Raw genomic sequence first — 18420 nt, forward strand, 5'->3', positions numbered from 1 at the left:
CGGTGGGGAGCCAGGCGGCCTCTAAGCCTGCCTATTGCTGACCACAAGGCTCAGTCCACTCCAGGAAGCCTGCTAGAATTTTTAATATAACATCAAACACCTCTGCTTCCTGGCCTGGACCCCTCAGGGCTCCCTCTCAGGCAGCTGTGTTCATGCCTCAGGCTGGCTGTCCAGGGCACCTGGGCAAACACTTGGGCCCTGCAGGCCCAGGCTGGCTGCCCACACCTGAGGCTGGTGGCACCCTACAATCTGGGCAGTGTGTCCCATGCAGATCCCTGGAGCCTAGGCCTGTTTACTTCCTCAGGGAGGCTGTCAATGGTACGGAGGCCATTTCAGAACCACCAGGCAGACTTTCATTCCAACATCAAGAAGCTTCCAGAAAACCCAAATACATATTTCAAAACGGCTCCCTTGCCACAGTTCTAGAGGCAGTGCCAGGCAGAAGGGTAGAGCTGACAGCCCATCAGGGGCCCAGCTAGGGAGAAGGGTCCAGACAGGCTGGGCCTGCCTGTAAGTCCTGCTTGCTTCAGCTTAAAAGCTGTGAAACACCCAGGAGAGGTTCGTCCCTGACCTCCACTCACTGAGCAGAGCACAGTGAACAGTCATGTTGGCTTCTCCTAGCTGGAACTCCTGCCCTCCTGTGCATTTCCATACCACAGACCTTCTGGGAGTGCCTTCTGGGAGCACACTCTCTGACCCCTCTCAGCAGCCCCTTTGGACTTGGAACCCCCTCTATTGCTTGCCAATTGAGCATTGGGAGCTGGTGGTTTCCTCTTCCTTGCCAGCCTGGAGGAGCCTTTAGTGGAGGGGATTCAAAAAGACCCTGTCTCAGGTTCCCACCCCATTTCATCCAGATCTGTGACCTTGGAACTATTTTTCCCCATTTTTATACAATGGGTATCATAGTTCCTAGAGGGCAGAGCTTCGAGGATGAAGGAAAAAGATGTGTGTGACACATGTACACTGTGTGTGGACATCATTGGAGCTGCAGAATAAAAACCCAGAAGGAAGAGCCACCCAGGTGGGAGCTGCCCACACCCAGCTCTTGACTGTTGTACATGGCCAGGGAAGCAGGCAGAGGAGAGGAATGGAGCTTTACCATGCGCCCACCCCTACCATCTGCAAGGAGCACTTGGAGGAGTTTCCACACAGCCCCACCCAGGGCCTCCTGTCCTCTGTGTCCTTTGGTCAGCACCAGATCAGTCCTGAGCTCCTCGGGAGCCAGACTCATTTATTCAGCCCTTGTAAATACTGCAGGAGCTGAAGACGCAAACACATATTTCCTCCCTCTGCACAGACTGACAGCAGAACACACCCCCTATTGGTGGGGAGGCCCAGAGTTCCAGCTGCTCTGCAGCCCTGAAGATGCTGCCCCTCTTGCAGGGCCAGTGCTGGGGGAGGAGCAAAGACACTCGCAGTGCCAGCAACCTTGCACTTGACCTCCTCAGATGGTTGTGCCCTCCCTGACTTCTGGTTCCACTGCACCCTTCCTCACCTGGGACAAGTTTCTCTTGTTTGTCTGCTTAATTCATTCTTTAGTTGTGCCTCAGTGAAGCCACAGCACACGAGTGCACACACACACACATCCTTGACTCCTCAGACTCCCCTTCTGATGGCCTCCTTGGAACCGAGGGTTCCCGTGCTGTGAACAGGGGTCTTGCTGATGGAAGAAAGTGCTGAGGCCTGGGGCAAGGCACATCTGACCTCACAGAGAGGGGCTGCCTCCCCTCAGCTGTTTCACCTTTCCTGCCACCCAGAACAGCCCAGCCCCACCACTTCACTTCCTGTTCCCAAGGGCTCAGGGCCTGCACTGGATACCCTGTGACTCAAACCTTCCTACATCTTGGACCAAACATGTCAGCACTCAGTGAGAGCAGGGCAGGGCAGAGAGCACTTTGGAGTCAGCAGAGCTAAGGTCAAGCACCTCTCTGCTTTTCCTTGCTGAGTCATAGAAACCAGCTGCCCTTCCCATCCAACCTGCCATGCTCCTCTGTAAAATGGGAATTCCTTCCTCATGCCTCGTCAGAGGTTATGTGGGAAGTACTGCATGGATACCAAAGAGCTGTGTGAGTATTGGCTGCCAGTGGGATGGACATGGCAATCCAAAGATGTGTCACACAGGAATTTTGCCCTCAGAGACCTCTTCATGAGTGACATGGAGAACCCCAGAGAAACATGGAGGAGAGAGGTTAGAACCCCAGAGAAATGTGAAGGAGAGAGGACTTCTTAGAGGTTCCAAATGTTGTGCCTGGGGAGTTTAATCCAACCAAGTGCCTCTGGGCAGTGGAAGGCAGGTAGCATTACACCTGGCCTTGATCACAAGGTCAGGATTTGTTCAGGTCCAACACCACAGAGACCTGGAGGTGGGTAGCACAGAACACACACTGGGACAGCTGAAGGGCTCAGAGTGGGAGAAAGGACCTCGCTAAGTCAGGTAGCCAGAGAGGGTGGTGTGCTTGAATGGGAAGCACAGAGAAGGGCAACAAGAAACCACAATCTGCTAGCATCTTGAGTGAAAAGAAATGAGCACTAACAAGGTCCCTAAATAAATTCAAGGATGCCTGGCTCAGATGCTCTGGACTATCTGTGTACTTTCTCCCCAGGGAAGGCAGATGGGAAGAGGAAAACACATGACAGTATTTAACACAGGAGTCCCACAACCAGTAGTAACTCAGAGGTTCACGGCCTGTGTTCTCAGTGGCACAGACTGGACAGCCCTTCTTTTTCTCAGTTCCAGCAACCTCTCAGGAACGCTCTAAGGACAGATGTGAGCTGATTCTGCAGGCAAAGTGTTCTGCCCCAGAGTCTTGCTGTTCGTATAGCTCTTCCTGAGCAGCCTGGGGAGTTCTCTGCCCTTTTGCTTCTAGACTGTGCCTGCCATTCCTTACACCCCTCCTACCTCTCAGTCCATCTGTCTGTCTGTTGAGCATACAGTCCAGATGGCAACATTCTCCCCATTGTGCATCTTGGAGAGCCTGGCTAACATTCTGTGTTTCCTGTGAAGCAGTTCCTTCCAAGCGGCCAGAGGTTCCTGGGGAACTGGGGCCACTCTGGCTTTTCAGGAACCTCATTTGTTCCTCAGCATTGGGGTCCAGCTGAAGGCAGAAGCAGAGCCTGGTCTATGTTAAGCAGATGAATGCAGAGAGAATGGAACTGCCAAGTCTGTCCCCAAGGAAGGCAGACACAGGCCATGGGGAGGAATTAGAAATATGTTTTCTAGAATGGGGTTTGATGAAACCAGGGGCTTAGGACTGCTTCTTAGACTTCTCTGCTTAGTCCTTACAACATCACCCTATTCTTCTGGCTTGCCATGAAGCACCATTTATAATTCTCCTGCCTCTGAGGTCCTGGTAACTATAGGGACATCATTTGCTAATACCCTGTTGGTTGGACTGTGAAAATGTGACCATAGGAGTTGACACCAGACCTTGGCATAGTGTAGAAAGGAAGCCTTCGGATTGGATAGGGAGAGGGATGGCTGCAAAAACCCCAGGAGAGAAAGGGGAAGGGAAGAATCTGGTAGGGTTGGACCTGTGGACAAAGGAACTAAAGAAAGCGATGCATTAAAGAGAGGTTTCAAGCTCCTTTCAATGAAGCATGTGTCATCAAACCTTCTCCACCCGGAACCTGTACTAAAATTTCTTTCATGCTTCTAATGCTTTTGGGCTAAGTGGACAAAATCCAGAGATACCTGACAGGGACAGCCAGACACCGGCCAGCACAATCTGCCCTAAAGTAAAGTCTGCTGACTAAACTAAGTCATTGACTTAGTTTCCCACAAAGAAAGGCATTTTTAGCCCTAATAATGCTGCGCAGGACCAACACAGGCCCTGACAAGATGCCTTTTCTCTCGTGGAGCGAGAACTGAGCTCAGAGTCTGGCAAAGCTCGGTGCATTTAACTCTTTGGTTGTGGAAACAGGAGCCTGCACCAGAACTGTGAGGCCAAGAAAATCTACCAGCAGTGGGAAGGGTGGAGGAATTTTCCAAGTTCTTTTTTGGTTTAAAAAAGAAAAATAGAGAAAAAAATACAAAAAATCACTTCCCTCCTTTTCTCTAAATACACCAAGTGTGAGGCTCTTTTTATGAGCAAACCAAGTTACACATGAACTATTTTGATGTTTTCCAACCAACAAAAGCACTTAACATTTTAAAAGGACACTTAAAAATAAACATGTAGATATTTCCATTTTCACCTAGATTTTATTTTATTTTATAATTTTTTAAATCCATGGCTCAATTTGGGGCAAGGCTCTGATCTGTCCCAACTATCTGTGTCCCTCAGTGAGAAGAGAGGAGCTGATGGCAGGGGAAGGGATGTGGAGAAGGGTCACAGCACCCCTTCCCCAAGTCCCTAAGGAAGAGAAAACAGTAAGAAATCCCAGGTACCCCCAAATCCTGTAAACACAGGCAAATGTAGACAGTGTCTTTAGGGACAAGTCTACTCTATAAAAAATAAAATAATATTGATTTTCATGGACAACCCTATAGATTCAGACTACCCAGCAACAGACAGGCTGGTTCCACATGCTTGAAGGAGATGGAGAAGAAAAGCACAGACTGACTGCCTCTGGAGGGTAAAGGGGGCCATGCAGGACCCCACCACCCAAGGCTGACCAGGTTCAGGACACAGGAAGGAAGTGTCGTCAGTGAGTAAACGTACACTGAACCCCTTCTCTGTCTATGCCTAGGCTGGATTCTCATGGGAGGTGGGCCCTCCCGCTTCTCTGCTTAGAAATGCTTGATGGTTCTTTAAGTGTCAGCACTGGTACCACATTCTCCATGGAAGCTTTGTGACATTCTCCATCCCAGCCCTTGATTCTGGGGCCCAGGATGAAGGCCCGACCTGTGTGCCTGTCTGTAGTACCAGGTTTGTGATGTGAGCTTGGGTGATCTGTGTGTGCCTGTGAGCCCCTCAAGGGTGGGGTGCCCAGGGACCCAACACAAGCACTGGCTCTAGATGAAGTTTGGATAGGAGTGGAAAATGAATGCACGAGTGTTTTAGCACCCTGTTTCCATTCCATAGTCCACCGCAGGGGGCAGACCAGAACATAACCAGTCCCTAGACAGAGTGACAGACAGGATGAGTGGTATGGCAAGAAAGTCCACCCATCCTGGGGACACTTGACTAGGCTTTGAAGTAGTGGTGAGATTTCACCTGGGATTTGCCTGAGGCAAAGGATCTTCCAACAGAGGGAACAGTGCGGGCAAAGATATGGGGCACTGGGGGAACTTGGAGCAGCTTCACAGGGCCAGAGAGAGAATCCATAAGAGGAAGAAGCTGGAGAGGGGGCAGGCAGAGCTGTATTACAAAACCCACTGATGATGGCAGGCTAGGAATCTCTCTCTCTCTCTTCTCTCTCATTATTCTTTACTCCAAGAAACATAATCTTCTAAAAATGGGAACGGATCCTTTTTGTGAAAAATAACACTTGATCAATATAAGAAGCTATCACATACTCATTTAAATATTTTTTTCTGAGACAGAGAAATTTTAAAAAGCGGAGCTCGGCATTATCTTTGCAAATTGGAAGACTGGAAATTGCAAATATTTATTCTTTCCAAATTGACAGGGGTAATTCCAACCAAGTCCCTGCTTTTTTTTGCCCTTAATTGAAACTGATGAGGTAGTTCTAGAAATTATATGAACGGGCTAAGGGCTCCGAACTTACATTACTGCGATCAAGACGGATCATAAAGCCAAGTCGTTAAGACGCTAGATAAATGTCTTAGTAAAAGCTGCTAACTCAATTGAATAGCCACATTTTTAATGAAGTCTGAGTCTACATTTTTCTACTTTTTACCATGCCCCCCCCAATCAATTGCAGATCTAAACAAGAAGGGCAAAAAAACTGAAGTTTCCACAAGAAAACAGAGGACAGGCAAAGATGTGTAAAACAGGAATAAGAAAGAAGTAATGAGCCAGGCACCAATGGCTCACACCTGTAATCCTAGCTACTCAGGAGGCATAGATCAGGAGGATCACGGTTCGAAGCCAGCCTAGGTAAATAGTGTGCAAGACCCTATCTCAAAAAAACCCATCACAGAAAAGGGCTGGTGGAGTGGCTCAAGGTGTAGGCCCTGAGTTCAAGCCTTACTACCACAAAAACAAAACAAAACAAGAAACAAACCTCTGATGACGAGAAAAGAGTGATGGGGGACCACACTAAGAATTTCTACTCATCAGCTTCAAGAGCATAAAAACCCATAACATGGGGTAGGAAAAGATATCTGCAAAATCTATACATAAGTGTCAAAGGGTTCCCATCCGGGACTCTTTCAAATCAATGGTCCCTGACTGGGGGTGATTTTGCTCTTCCTCCCTCCTCTCCAGGACATGTGACCATGTCTAGAGTCACTGTTGGGGCCAGTAAGAGAAGGGACACTTTTGACATCTCATGGGTGGAGACCAGGGATGCTGCACAGAACAAGGATCTATCTAACCCCAAATATCAGCAGCTACAGGGCTGAGAAAGCTCGTTCTAAATTAATTAGAAAAAATCCCGGATGATCTGGAAGGAAAATGGGCAAAAGACTGGTGTAGGAATTTCACAGATGAGGAAATCCTAATGTCCTACAAAGAGCCTCATTAACAGACAAGGAAACACACATTAAAACTATAATGAGCTATATGACATATCCGGAATGGCTGAAATCCAAAAGACTGGGTTGAAAGCTTGACTCAAGAGGTAGAACACAGCCTCCTGGCACCGTGTTCTTACACTGACTGTATGGAAAGAGGAGGGAAAGTAAGCATGCCCTGTGTACACCTCAGTCCAGTCTGTACTGTGAATGGAAAGACATGGGGTGTGAGGAAAAGAAAAAAGAGGTAGGAAGAGTGAAGACCTGAGTTCAAACCCCAGTACTGCCAATAAATAAGTAAATACATAAATTTTTAAACAGACTGACAGTATCAGGTGTTGGCAAGGATACAGAGTGACCAGATTTCTCCTATATCACACAGGACACATAAACAAGTGCGTCATATAATTTATGACAGCCAAAAAGTGTGAACCTCTAAATGCTATTAGCTATTGACTGGACAGGTAAATGGTGCTCCATTTATAACAAATAATGAGCTTTAATTTATAATAAATAATTAGCCTTTACAGGGATTTATAAGGAGCAATGAAAATGAACAAGATACAGGTACTTGATGGACTCCCACCCATGCAATGCTGACCAAGAGGAGCCCCACACAACAGCCATGCTGTAGCATTCCACGTACAGGCAGCTCTTAAACACCAGGCAAGATATTAGGGTCAGGAAGGGTATCATAATTAGGAAGAGCCAGGAAAGGGGTTCTCAGGGCTGGCACTGTTAGTTTTGTGATAGTCTTTTGAACTGTACATTAAGGTTTGTGCAATTGAACTAGGCACTGGTGGCTCACACCTCTAATCCTAGTTACTAGGGAAGCAGAGATCAGGAGGATCGTGGTTTGAGGCCAGCTCAGGCAAACAGTTTCTGAGACCCTATCTCGAAAATACCCAACAGCACAAAAAAGGGCTGGCAGAGTAGCTTAGTAAGCATGAAGCCCTGAGCCCAAACCCCAGTACTGCCAACAACAGCAAAAGATTTGCACAATTGATTTCAAAGAGTTCAAAAATAAAATTGAAACTACTTCCCAATTACTGAACACAAAGCCTCCTATATATATAATTCTCTCTCTCTCTCCTCTCATGCTCCAAGCATGATAGCCCAACAGGCTTCCCCATGGGAGCAACTTCAGCTGCTAGACCTGTAAGCCAGCCTCCCATGGTTCCCACCCTAGCTTCTCAGCTGAGGCTGAACAGAGCAGAGACGACTTGGTCCTATCCCCATCCCAGGCTTGTGAGAAAGACAGACATTGCTGTTCATTAAAATCACCAAGATTTAAGAAAGCTAGCTGTCTGGATTTTAACATGACCTTTCCAGAGTTTTTAAAACACTGCATGAGCTGATCAGAGCAAGCTGGGTCTGACTTATGGGCACCGTTTGGGTTGCTGGACACAGCAGCTAAGTCCTGGCACAACCAAGTGCCTCAACCTTGATTCATTCTGGTCTATCTCAAAGGTAGAACACATCATTCAAAACACCAGCCTGATGGCAGGTACTCAATTCTGCTGATTGCTAAATGCTCAGTTTCAACTTTTGGACCAACGGAGCACAGGCAAATTCCACCAAGTGGAACTAGAAATGCCTTGTTTTCTTCTTCTCTCTTCCCTTTCCCCTCCCTGTCTCCCCCCACCCAGACTTTGTTTGAAACCAAAGCCGCGGTTACCTGAAGTGGTGCCCAATATGGTAACCTGAGGCAACACAGATCAAAGAGTGAATTACTTGTGACCATGACTGTAATCAAATCAGTTCACACGTGTTGATACGATGCTAAATGTAGAAAGGGCAAAAGTTTCAGACCAGATTTTGCAAAACAAAAGCAGGCTGACTTGGAAGGGTGCTCCCTGGTGATGTATGCCAGACATTCCAGCACCTCCTGCAAATGCATTCCTGTCTTTAAGGCCAGGGCAGGTGACCTTAACATAGGATGGCAATGGATGGAAGTGTCTGCAACAGGTTCTTTCTATCTCTGTCTCTCCATCGCCGTCACTCTGTTTCTAAAGCCACCTTTCTTCTGCAGCATAGGGAAGGCCAGGGAAAGGGAATTTGGCATTGCTGCCCTTGCTGGAGTCCCATGGCCAGCAGCTGCACTCAGAGGCCCTCTGAGGGGAGGCACAACAAGCTGTGACATGTAGTCAGCTTAAAAACACCTGACCCTCAGCACTGGGCTCTCCCAGCATGAAACCCTCCTGACACCCAGAAGGTAGGGAAGAAAATAGAGCAGGCCTGCCCTGGGGAGCAAGGGAGCTGGGAGTCCAGTACCCCAGCCCCAGCTTTTTTTTGGGGGGCCCAGCATTTACTACCTCCATACACCACCCTTAGTTAGAGAGGCGGGTCTTTCCCTATGCACTGGCTGTTGTTTGATTCTGGAAGCAGGCCAATTAGTCCCGCCCCAGCATCTTCCTCTAGAGCTCCTGACACCCCACACTTGCTGCCCTCCCCCAGGAGAAGTGTGATACCAGTTACCTGAGAAATCCTGTGCCTGCTGAGCCCACCATGCCTCATTGCCAGAAGGCACCCTTCCATCTCAGCTTTCTCCACACTCACCCTAGCTGTCTCTGACCCAGAACTCCTGTTCTGTAACTCACACTCTTGCCCAAACCACACCACCTTCTAGCAAGTTCCCTTTGCCTCCTACCTAGACCACAGCCCAGTCCTGCGGCCACCCACCTGTTCCCCACACTTCCCAGATCCTCTAGGTTGAAAGTGGGGTCATTATCCTCTAGACCAAGTGTTTCACTAGCAGAACATAATCCTTCACTGTAACTCACTCTTAACTTACTTCCCTGTACATACGAACTTCATGGGGTGGGGTGGGGTCAGTTCTAGGCCACGCACAAACTTAGACACAAAAAAATCACGTAAGACCTTCAGAAATGTTGATTGATAGAATGAAAACAAGGTAGATATTATTACCCCCACTTTACAGATGAGGAAACTGAGTCAGTTAACCAAGGTTAACTACTGGGTAGCAGAGCCATCAGTTCACCTGCTCCTACCACATCTTATTGCCGAGTAAGATTTCTCTGCCTATACAGTCCTAATGAGACAATGAAGCCAAAAATCAAACACTCACAAGATAGAAGAAATAAAATGCAGGGAGTTTCCTGAGAAAAACTAAAGTCACTCATCCCTAAGGAAATTTCACGGGGTCTCCTCCCAATCCAAGCTGCCCATGAAGCAGGAGGGAGAGGACCTGGTTGGTCACATCAGGCTCCGGGCCCCCAGTGATATCCCCTCAACAAGCAGGACAGAGAAGTGGGAGTTCTAGAGCCAAAGGACACCTCCAGATTAGGGATACCCTGTCCTGGCTTTCCCTCCCCGCCACACTCACCTGACGCCGTACCGGACAGGAAATGGGAACGCAGCCACCACAGGAACCACAGTTGCAATTTCGGTTGGGGCTTTCTGCTTATTATGGTAATTACTGCAGAAAGTTGAATTGAGTTTGGTTGCCAACAGATGAATATAAAAGAAACTAAATTACAGAATGTTGAGCAATTGACTAATAAGAGTGCTGAACAAGGAAGTTTTATGGGCGGGTGTAAAAGTGACCAGCCATCAGCCCAAACTGGGAAACATGACCCATGAAGGGTTGGCAGACAAAGAGTTTTCTGTGCAGAGTTGTTCCCAATCCCCTTAGAAAAGAAAAGGGGACCAGGAGCGGCTAGCACCTCTGGAACAGGCCTCATGGCCACTAGAAGGACACCTGTCCACACTCACATGCACCTGGCTTCTGGGCTGCCCAGTCGGGATGCATCAGTTGCAAGAGGTTGCCAGTGTAAGGTCAGGGCCTTGGAGACATGAGAGGAGATTCAAGAGAAGTAGGCTTGGTGAAATTGCATAAAGGGAGTACTGGTTTCCCAGGCTTCCCATTCCCTACTAAAGCTAAAGATTCCTTGGAGGTGTTTGGCCAACCTGTGGAGGGTCCCACCTCTGCTGGGTACTACTCCAGGGATGTACACTGGAGCTGCAAGCCATTGCTCTGTCAAGCTCATCACAACCACAGGACTTCACAGATGAGAGCAGACTCATTCTGGCTGGAAGTGGGGTGGAGGCCAGCTTACCAACCCCTTCCCCCAAAGCAACTGAGAAACTTCTGTGTAAATACTAGGTTCCCCGGAACACAGTTGGAGAACTGAAGACCTAAAGTGTGCCCAACGTGGCAGGCTGATCCAGAGGTTGGAAACCATCAGTGGCTTTGGAGAGAAGAACCTTGGTGGAGCAATGAAAATAGAAGGGAAAAAGCCAGAGTTGTAAGGGACTGAGCAGTAGAGGACTGGGGACAAGCAGGCCTCTCTTTCCCATCCCAGAGAAATGGCAGCAGCTGGAGGCAGATCAGGACTCACATGGGGATGGGGATGCTCGATTATCAGGCACCCAGGTGGTAGAAGGAACAGGAAGGAAGGGCCCAGAGGACAGGGCATGCCCCTGAAGGAAAGCCAGGGATGTGCACAATGGCTAGTATTTCAAGGGAGGGAGTTAAAGGTGCTCAGATGATGGCTCAGGCTCCATTAGGAGGGCAGAGAAGGCCTGGGCACTGTGGGTTGTGCATAAGAATCCCTCTGGGATCACAAACTGTGGGTCCCCAGCATAGCCTCTTAGTGGCTGTTCTCACTCTAATTTTATCAACCACTTGAAGCAGAGAGAGAAGAGGAATGGGCCAGGTTCCTGGTTAGAGATGAACAGCCCATTTCTTTATGAAGAGAATGTTCAAAACCCTCTCTTCTACCTATTTTGGAATGCTAAATACTTTGTTGTCAACTACAGTCTTTCTACTGTGCAACAGAACACTGGCTTAGTCCTCCTATCCAATTGTAACATTGTATCCATTTGGCCAATCTCAATGTATATGTGAATTGAAACACTGCACTCCTAAATACATACAATTATTATGTATCAATCAAAAAAGATGAATTATCCAGAACCCAGACTGGAATTTCTGTCTAGACAGCCACTCAATTTCTGACTCATGTAAATTCAACTGCCTGGAAGTGTAGGAGCCATTTTTAAGTCCACCGAAGACCATGCCAATGGAGCCCTGCTCCCCAGGGACAAAGTGGTACCTACAACCCAGACTGGGAAAAACAAGAAGAAGACCACAGTCATCCATCACCTCAAAACTTCTGTTATTCAATTCCACTGTGCTTTTGGAAAACCCTATGTGTGAACTTCATAAGTAGTCTAGGGAGCATGTATTTATATCACCAGAGAAATACTCACTGTACAAAAAAAGATATTCCCAAATGATTACCAATAGAGTCTGTTTAAAAGACATAGTCCAGTAGTCAAAATATGTCTTCCAAATCAAGCTCAATGATCAAATGACTCAATTTTTTTTTACGGTCTTCTTATTTTAAACAATATTTGGACCAATACTTTCACATCCAGACTCTGGAACCACTTCCTGGTACTTGGTGTTCTGACAAAGTCTTAGGGAAAACCAAAGTGCTTTTCTTTATAATAAATCCTTTTTTTTAACCCTTCGATAATGTCTTTTTAACTCCATGCCTCACAGTTGAACATTCCAACTGGACTACGTATGTGGGATTCTAACAGATGGTGTGGGTTGCTGTTCAGATCTGTTAGAGGCAGGGGATAGGGGTGATTCAGATTTATTGTAGAAATGCCAAACTGAGGGCTGGAGATGTGACTCAAGTGGTAGAAGACCTGCCTAGCAAAAGCAAGGCCCTGAGTTCAAATCCCAGTACCTCCAAAAGAGAAAAAAATAATTGTTGCACAAAGTCACAACTCAGTGCACACTTATAGCCCAGGAAAACCCTGTCACAACAGAAGGCAGCACCACAAAGTGTGTGTGACATTCATGGTACTCACCAGCATATACCAAAATAGTTCCCTGCTCATCCTAACACAAAACCCATAAGTACCACACACCCAGGACCATCAAAGACCACTATGCAGCAGAGAGTGTGCAGGGGGTATGAGAGTAGAGTGACAGCAGAACCAGATTCTGGGGGTGGGAGGAACAACAGAAACACCCACTAGAAAGTTGACAACTTGGATAAATTTTGTCCATAATGCAAAATTTGTAGCATCTGAAGTGAATACATTATTGTATAAGGTCTTTGACGGTGGGATTGTGTGTGTGTGTGTTTAAATTCTCCTACCAATTATAAGGCAGCTGAAGCCCGCACAAGTTGCTTGGTTAACACTGAGTGGATGAAAGCGATTGAGAAGGGCTGCTGGAAGGAAAGTAATGCACACAGGTAGTGAGGTTGCCAAGTGCAGACTTGTGCAATCGCGGGGGAGAGGGGACTGCAAAGTGAGTCTGCCATCACACAAGCAGCCTTGATTGCTGTGGTCTTTCCTGTTATCTCAGCTGTCTCAGGCATCTGGACACTACTTTGGGCAGCCTGCAACGGCCAGGGGATGGGGGACTGGAAGAGCAGCTTTGTGGAAGGACTATCTGCAGGACTGTCTGGGGAAGGGGGCATTCTTAGAGTTCAAGGAACCAGTCATTCATGCTTCCTGCTGCTGCTCTGACCCAAAGGACACCTGAGGTGACTGACTAGCCATAAAGCCCATGGTTGGCTCCAAAGTGAAATGGCTGATGGAGCCCTTGGTTCCCTGACATTTGTCCTCTTCACAGATGCAAATGAGAAGGTGCAATGGCCTTGAACCACAGCCATTGGTGGCTTGGCTGAACTCAGCATTTGGAGTGGTTTAAATAACAGGTCAGGCAGGGGCCTTTTCAGCCCAGCCCTATCCTTGGAAAATCTTGTTAACATTTCCAAGAAAAAGAGGAGAAAATAATACCCGCCTCACTGGGCGGGGTATAGGGGGTCTGGGGCCGGAGTTAGGGATTTAAATTTTATACTGCTTCAGGTACTTCCAGCACGTGTTCTTCAACATGCCATTTAACTTCCCCAAGCCTCAGTTTCCCTGCTTGAAAATTGAAGGTAATCCTACCATAGGTTTTACACACATGCACGCACTCACACCACAGTGATACAGAGCCCGCCTGGTACACAGTAAACCCTCAGTAATGGTCTTTACCTAAAAATGGAGAATCTGAGGCCCCCCAAGCTACAGGTTTGTTGTGACAGCCCATAAGATGTGCCAGTAACTTGGGGATGACTGGGAGTGATGACTACTCCTCCTTCTTCCTTCTCCAGCTGATGGGGAAAACACATAAACCCAAATAGAGATCAAAGTTCTGGTCCAGGCTCACAGATAATGCTTAGGTAGAGAATGTTTCATAGCATTCCATGTCACAGCTCAAAAGGTCCTGCAGACAGGACCAACCTGGTTCCTCACAGCTCCAAGGAAGTCACTTTTCGAGCTGGAGGAAAGGGAGCCTATTGAGGTTACCTCAACTGACCTGCTAACCACATGGTGCTCACCCTTGCTAGCTCAAAGAGGTTGGAGACTCACAGACAAAAACCAATGAGTCCTATTTAGCAATGGTTTTTCAAATTATTACTGAACTATCAACTAGTGGGACAAGACAAAAGTAACTCGATATCCTCTTATGGGGAGCTGGGGTGGGCTGCTGGTGTCAGAGTAGGGTGTAGAGCTACTGGGCCCCAAAAGGCTGGAACTTCCAGCTGTGTTGAACCACAGTGCAGTGGCTGGAGATGGAGACGGTGCTGAGAGCCAGGCTATGGCCTGGACCAGGTCATGCTGGGAATTATCCTTGTGGGTCTCTGGAGAGGGCACTTTACAGGGACACCAGCTGACACAGACTGAGGGGACCGCCTTGGTGGAAGCTTCAACCAAAAGCCCAACAGAAGAGATCTGAGTCCAAACAAGAAGTGACTGTGGGCCTGCATGGGCCCAGGGAAGGTGGACAGGAGCAGATGGAGGAGACACCTCAACTCATGGGATGGGAGCTGTGACAGGGACCAGGGCTGTCTGGAACCCCAGAGCAGAGTCTACCTTCTCTTTCTGAAGCTCCTGGCAGATGTCATTAATCAAATACATTCCCCTTCCCCAGGGACCCCAACTGTGCCTTCACAAGCCATCTTGCTTGAGTTGATAAGTGAATCATGGCCTAATCACAGTCCTAGGCTAGAGTAGATCTACAGCCAACAGGGGGGAGCATTCAGCATTCAGCATTTTCAACACCAAGTCTGTGGTACATCTGCCAGCCCCTTATGTGTGCTGTGCCATCCTGGAGTCCTGAGTCTGCACCATTGGGAGTTAAATCTTGGCTCTGCCACTCACTCATTGTCCCTCTGTGAGATGAGAATATCCCCTTTTGTGGAGGGGCACTCAAAGATCCCCACTTCGGGTCTGTTGGATGTGCATTTGATAAACATTCTAGAAGGGTCCATTGTCTTTGGTGGTACTGGGGATGAAACCTCATGGTCTTGTGCTTGCTAGGCAGGCACTCTACCACTTAAGCTATGCCCCCAGTCCTTTGTTTTTAGTTCATTTTTCAGACAGGAGCTCACCCTTTTGCCGAGTGCAGCCTCAGCCTAATGATTCTCCTACCTCTGCTTCCTGAGTGGCTGGAATTACAGGTGTGCATCACCATGCCTGGCTTGTTTTTGTTTTTTAAAAATCCATTATTCCACCCTCTGGATGCTCCCTCACCTGAATCTCAGTCCAAATATACAATTTACTGAACATTCTCATTATTCCCTCACCATATTAAAAAAAAAAACAGTAAACCTATTAAAATTTACCTACACCTGACTTGGTTGGAACCTAATATTGGGATTGAAATGAGAAAAACGGGGCCTCCTCACATCTAGTCTCAGGATAGGAGTCCCCTGGTGATGGCGATGACGGTGTGAGGATTGCAGAGGATAAAAGAGTACTGAACCCCAGGCCTGTGGGAAGAGGGGACTCCTGGAGAGTGGCCTGGGACAAAGGAGACCCTGCAGGGGCCACATCAGAAGACCTCCAGGACTGCCAGGAGGCTCCCTCATCCCCATTCTGCCCTGAGTAGTTCTGACCTCAGGACACCAAGGCAGCCTCCTCTCCCTGATCCTGTTGACTCCAAGTCTCCATCAAATGACTGGTACTTGACTCAAGGGGAATTAACACTCACAAATGTCCACAAAAACCACATAGGCAGAAACCCCAGGGGTCAACAGAGGCATTCCCTCCATTAGACAGAGTTCAGACAAGCGTTTTCTCCACTTTCCTTCCTGGAATCCATCCTCGCTCAGTCAAACTTTGGTGTAGAGAGCGTTAGGATTGTTGCCATTGCTGCTGTGGGCTTTCATGTGTACGATAGCTAAATCCCAGAGGGTTCTGCAATTTTCTCTGGACCACACAACCAGACAGTAGCTCCTCCAAGGCTGGGCCTGGCCCTGGACTCCAAGCCCCGTGTTCTCACTTGGTTTGACTGTTTTCCAAACTTGGCTGTCCTTCCTGGCCATCTGTTTGAGGGGCTGAAAAGTGAGGTGTTTTCTACGGTGGCAGATGGAAGACAGTCAAGGCATATGAACCAAATGGCACCACATCAGGGCAGGGACACTCTCAGACTGGAAATATCCTCATTTTGTGCCACAAATAAGATGATGGAGAAAATAAAACCAAACCATTAGCTGAGCAGCTGCACTTGGTTCTGCCAGCACTGAGCCCCTCACAGTCCATTATCACCAGATGAGCAATTGTGTTAAACATCATTTTGACCCTGCTAAAGTCAGACCAGAGTTTCCTGCTCCAGGCTTATCCATAATCTCCCTGTCCTTCCTGTGGAAAATCGAGGAAGACGGGTTTGTGAAAATAGTCAGCTGAAAACCAGACGCCAGTGCTTAAAGGGAGTCTCGAGATACCCACGCCAAGGGGAACTTGGCCCGTTTCAGGGACCTGATGCTTGGCACAGGCTGGGTTTGGCTTGGAAAGGGACAGAGCTGTGATTGCACACAGGAGAAGATCGTCAAAACACTGTGAGGTCATTGCAAACATCAATCATCCTCACTTCCTGCACGATTTCTGAGGTGGTGGCCCTGAAGGGCAGGAAGCAGGGAGGCACATGCATTCAGCTGACAGTCACATTCTGAGAGTCTGCAGGGAGCCAGGCTCTGGGTGCAGCACTGGGACTGATGGGAAACACATTTACTGAGGACCTCTTGGAGCTGAGTAGCTGTGTACAAGGAATGTCTCCCAAAGTTCTGCCTTGGGAGCATCTATTAAGGCCAACTGGATGTACAGTGGCCTCAGGAACCTTCAGCTCCTCTAGGATGGAACACTTTCATTTATTCTCATTTATATGAGGATGGAATGATATAACCATTGCACCACAGTCCCAAGTGGTCATAACCAGGAGGAAAAGGAATATGGCTATGTTACTCTTCAAGTGTCCAGTGGCAAATGTCAGCCTTTCAACATGGTGGTCTCTACAATGTTCAAGAGCTTCCAAGAGTCCCTGACATGCATCTTTCTAATCCCAAGGAGAGTTGGAAAGGCCTACCTGGAGACTGTCTCAAGAGTCCCTTTTAGGGATTTGCCACACAGAGCTGGGCCTTGAGAAGTCAGCCATTTCTTCCCAGCCCGAGCTCTGTTCCATGGCCTGTGGAAACTTGTGAAGTAAATACTAGTAACATTAATAATAAGACCCAATATTCATTGAGGGTTTATTATGTCAGATGTTGTCCTAAGTGTCACCATGTTTGTGCTCTTTTATGGCATGAGTCCAATGGATTACAGACTATCATTATTTACATTCCAGAGGTGATAAAAGAATGAGTACTACAGTTACCAAGGTCTCAAATTCTGGGAAATCAAGCTCAGATCCATCAGCTTCTATAGCTGTGCCCTTAAATATTACCACCCTGTTTTACAGATGAAGAAACTGAGGCTCAGAGAGTTGAGGGAGTCATTCAGAGTCACAGAGCTAGTAAGCAATGAGGTGGGCCCTCCTGAGTTTGTGACCCTCCTGCTGCTCCCTGCAGCTGGTAGTCCTAATTGTGGTTCAGGTTGGCTGAGGGGAGAACCTTGACCTCAAAAACCAGGATCCTAAGATAAGAGGGCTCCAGGAAAGCAAGTCTGTGAGTATAAAGGTTTCGCTGTGTTACCAGCCCTCAGGAAACTGATGCAGGCCAGAGGAATATTGGACTCTGCCTGTGCATTTCTGGCCATTAGGAAGACATGTGAGTCATGGTGTTTATAAAGAACAGGCTGCCCACTTTCCTCTGGCCAGTCTGGGTAGCAGCACTACCGTGGAATACCACTGCCCAGAGAACGCCAGATTCAAAGAGGAAAATCAATCAGGGAACAGAAACACACATGCAGAAACAAGATGGCATGTTTTTGCACAGAGAGAGTCCAGAGAGGGAGCCGAGAATGCTTAACAATGAGTGAGAGAAAGGCTGGCTGAGTTGAGCTCCTCACTCTTGTGGGAGTGTGGATAGTTTGGGATGTCCTCCGTTCAATTCTCAAGCTACCTGAAGGAACCCAGTGATTTCAGGCAGACTTGCCTTTAAGTCCTGACTCTTTATAACATGGTAAACCCATTCAACGTAACTCAGCCTCATTTTCCTCTTCCACAAAATAAGGTTATGAAGACCTGTATCACAAGGATTGTCCTGAGATCAGTGAGAACTGCATGGCACAGGCCTATCCTCAGTAAGTACTCAATGAATGTTACTCCATTTCCTTCCCTTCCTCTTAAAGGCAAATCCTCTACTCCCCCCACTTAAGACAATAAAATAGGCCAAAAACAATTTAGCCCATCATTCTAAGTGATTAAAGCCTCGGTACCTGTTCATGAATTCTGTGGAAAGCAAGGAGACTTGCACAGGCTGTGCTGCCAACGCCTTGGGGAACATAAATTTGAAGAACTGCACCAATGTTCTCACCCCAAGTCACATCCTGCCATAGCCCAGACATAAATGGGCATGACAAAGATC

At 47.8% G+C, this 18420-nt stretch overlaps 1 protein-coding gene and 1 pseudogene across 2 annotated transcripts in view; one reads left to right on the plus strand and one right to left on the minus strand.

Annotated features, from left to right (window-relative positions):
* The window catches only part of Cemip (cell migration inducing hyaluronidase 1), a 143151-nt gene that overhangs the window by 89858 nt on the left and 34873 nt on the right, over positions 1–18420 (minus strand). The gene's annotated exons all lie outside the window — the stretch shown is intronic.
* Positions 6697–6804, plus strand: LOC141419342 (small nucleolar RNA SNORA51; annotated as a pseudogene).

This window comes from Castor canadensis, chromosome 19 (assembly GCF_047511655.1).
Source record: "Castor canadensis chromosome 19, mCasCan1.hap1v2, whole genome shotgun sequence".
Lineage (NCBI taxonomy): Eukaryota > Metazoa > Chordata > Mammalia > Rodentia > Castoridae > Castor > Castor canadensis.